Here is a 3,636-nt window from a genome sequence, read left to right as displayed (position 1 = left end):
AGCTTCATAGAGAGATTCACCTTCCTTCTGTCTGAAGGTTTGGACTTCCACTCTAAGCTTACTCAATTTTTGAGGTGGAAAAAACTTTGCCAAGAAGACATTGACTAGATTTTCCCAAGAGTTCAGGCTTTCTTTAGGTTGTGAGTCCAACCATATCCTAGCTTTGTCTCTTACAGCAAAAGGAAATAGCACAAGTCTGTAGACCTCAGGGTCAACCCCATTAGTATTGACAGTGTCACAGATTTGCAAGAACTCAGCTAAAAACTGATGAGGATCTTCCAATGGAAGTCCATGAAACTTACAATTCTGTTGCATTAGAGAAACTAATTAAGGCTTAAGCTCAAAATTGTTTGCTCCAATGGCAGGGATAGAGATGCTTCTCCCATAGAAGTCGGGAGTAGGTGCAGTAAAGTCACCCAGCACCTTCCTTGCATTGTTGGCATTGTTGTTATTTTCGGCTGTCATATCTTCTTCTTGTTTGAAGATTTCTGTTAGGTCCTCTACAGAGAATTATGCTTTAGCTTCTCTTAGCTTTTGCTTCAAGGTCCTTTCAGGTTCAGGGTCAGCCTCAACAAGAATGCTTTTGTCTTTGCTCCTGCTCATATGAAAGAGAAGAGAACAAGAAAATATGGAATCCTCTATGTCACAGTATAGATATTCCTTGAGGTGTCAGAGGCAAAGAAAAATAGAAGGAAGAGGTAGAAGAATTCTGATGAGCGGATAATTTATACGCTTTTTGGCATTGTTTTTAGGTAGTTTTTAGTAAGTTTGAGCTACTTTTAGGGATGTTTTCATTAGTTTTTATGTTAAATTCACATTTCTGGACTTTACTATGAGTTTGTGTGTTTTTCTGTGATTTCAGGTAAATTCTGGCTGAAATTGAGGGACTTGAGCAAAACTCTGAAAAAGGCTGACAAAAGGACTGCTGATGCTGTTAGAATCTGACCTCCCTGCACTCGAAATGGATTTTCTGGAGCTACAGAACTCCAATTGGCGCGTTCTCAATGGCGTTGGAAATTAGACATCCAGAGCTTTCCAGCAATATATAACTTGGCATTGAACGCCAAGTACATGCTGCTGTCTGGAGTTAAACGCCAGAAAAACGTCATGATCCGGAGTTGAACGCCCAAAACACGCTATAACTTGGAGTTCAACTCCAATAAACGCCTCAGCTCGTGGATTGATCAAGCTCAGCCCAAGCATACACCAAGTGGGCCCCGGAAGTGAATTTATGCATCAATTACTTACTCATGTAAACCCTAGTAGCTAGTCTAGTATAAATAGGATAAGTTACTATTGTATTAGACATCTTTTGACAGTTATTCTGAGCCAATATGGCATTCAGAGTATCAATCTCAAGAACTCATTTCTTCTGATTCGTCCCATTGTTCACAGGATTCCTTTCAGAAATGTACATGAATTGGTTATTTACAACCATTTCAATGAGTTCTTGAGCTTCTGCAGGCGTCTTCTTCAGATAAAGAGATCCTCCAGTAGAGCTACCCAATGACATCTTGGACAGTTCAGACAGACCATCATAGAAGATACCTATGATGCTCCATTCAGAAAGCATGTCAGAAGGACACTTTCTGATCAATTGTTTGTATCTTTCCCAAGCTTCATAGAGGGATTCACCTTCCTTCTGTTTGAAGGTTTGGACTTTCACTCTAAGCTTACTTAATTTTTGAGGTGGAAAGAACTTTGCCAAGAAGGCATTGACTAACTTTTCCCAAGAGTTCAGGCTTTCTTTAGATTGTGAGTCCAACCATATCCTAGCTCTGTCTCTTACAACAAAAGGGAATAGCATAAGTCTGTAGACCTCAGGGTCAACCCCATTGGTCTTGACAGTGTCACAAATTTGCAAGAATTCAGCTAAAAACTGATGAGGATCTTCCAATGGAAGTCCATGAAACTTGCAATTCTGTTGCATTAGGGAAACTAATTGAGGCTTAAGCTCAAAGTTGTTTGCTCCAATGGCAGGGATAGAGATGCTTCTCCCATAGAAGTCGGGAGTAGGTGTAGTAAAGTCACCCAGCACCTTCCTTGCATTGTTGGCATTGTTGTTGTTTTTGGCTGCCATGTCTTCTTCTTGTTTGAAGATTTCTGTTAGGTCCTCTACAGAGAGTAGTGCTTTAGCTTCTCTTAGCTTCCACTTTAAGGTCCTTTCAGGTTCAGGGTCAGCCTCAACAAGAATGCTTTTGTCTTTACTCCTGCTCATATGAAAGAGAAGAGAACAAGAAAATATGGAATCCTCTATGTCACAGGGTAGATATTCCTTGAGGTGTTAGAGGAAAAGAAGAATAGAAGGAGGAGGTAGAAAAATTCGAACTTATCAAGAGGGATAAAGTTCGAATTGTGCATTGAGGAGGAGTGTTAGTCCATAAATAGAAGGATGTGAGAAGAGGGGAAGAATTTTTGAAAATAAAGTAAAAGATTTTAAAATGATTTTCGAAAACTAAGATTGAGAAAGAAATAAAGTGATTTTTGAAAAAGATTTTGAAATTAGAAATCAAAAGAATATGATTGAAAACTATTTTGAAAAAGATGTGATTAAGAAGATATGATTGAAAAGTTATGGTTTTAAAGAGATATGATTGAAAAGATATGATTGAAAAACAATTTAAAAAGATTTAATTTTTAAAATTAATGACTTGGCTAACAAGAAATTTAAAAGATATGATTCAGACATTAAACCTTTCTCAACAGAAAAGGCAACACACTTGAAATGTTGAATCAAATCATTAATTATTAGCAAGTATTTTTGAAAATGGAAAGAAATTGATTTTGAAAATATATGATTGAAAAGATATGATTTGAAAAAGATTTGATTTTGAAAAATTATGAAAACTTGAAAAAAAATTGAATTAAAAACAAAATCTTCCCTCTTGTGCCATCCTGGCGTTAAATATCCATTCTGGCGTTTAACGCCCAAAATGCTACCCTTTTGGGTGTTAAACGCCCAGCCAGGTACCCTGGCTGGCGTTTAAACGCCAGTTTTCCTTCCTCACTGGGCGTTTTGAACGCTCAGCTTTTTCTGTGTAATTCCTCTGCTGCATGTTCTGAATCTTCAATTCTCTGTATTATTGACTTAAAAAGACACAAATTAATTTTTTTTTTTGAATTTTTAATGATGATGAATAATCAAAATGAAACTAAGATCAAATAAACAATGCATGCAAGACACCAAACTTAGAAGTTTGTATACTATTGACACTAACAAATTGAGAATGCATATGAGAGACAACAAAACACACAAGACAAGAGAATTTAAAGATCAGAGCAAGGAAATCATCAAGAACAACTTGAAGATCAATGAAGAACATAGTGCATGTAATTTTCAAAAATTAGGAGAATAAAGACATGCAATTGACACCAAACTTAAAATTAGACACTAGACTCAAACAAGAAACATAAAATTATTTTTGATTTTATGATTTTATAAATTTTTTTGTGCTTTTTCGAAAATTATATGGAAAAGAAAATAAAGAGATTCAAAATTTTTAATGAGAATTCCAGGAATCATGCAATGTTAGTCTAAAGTTTTAGTCTAAAAAGATTAGACATGGCTAGCCAAGCTTTAGCAGGACATTACATTCAAGAGCTAAATTGATGAAAATCAATCAGCTTTGGTGATGA

General features: G+C 36.1%; 1 non-coding gene across 1 annotated transcript; it reads left to right on the top strand.

Moving 5' to 3' along the window:
• Window positions 1-1,567: 1,567 nt before the first annotated feature.
• Window positions 1,568-1,675, top strand: LOC127747219 (small nucleolar RNA R71). The gene has a single exon (XR_008009022.1). It is a non-coding gene; the product is annotated as a small nucleolar RNA R71 (small nucleolar RNA).
• The last annotated feature ends 1,961 nt before the right edge of the window (window positions 1,676-3,636 follow it).

The sequence above is a fragment of the Arachis duranensis genome, chromosome 4 (genome assembly GCF_000817695.3).
Source record: "Arachis duranensis cultivar V14167 chromosome 4, aradu.V14167.gnm2.J7QH, whole genome shotgun sequence".
Lineage (NCBI taxonomy): Eukaryota > Viridiplantae > Streptophyta > Magnoliopsida > Fabales > Fabaceae > Arachis > Arachis duranensis.
This window is presented reverse-complemented; position numbering and strand designations above follow the sequence as displayed.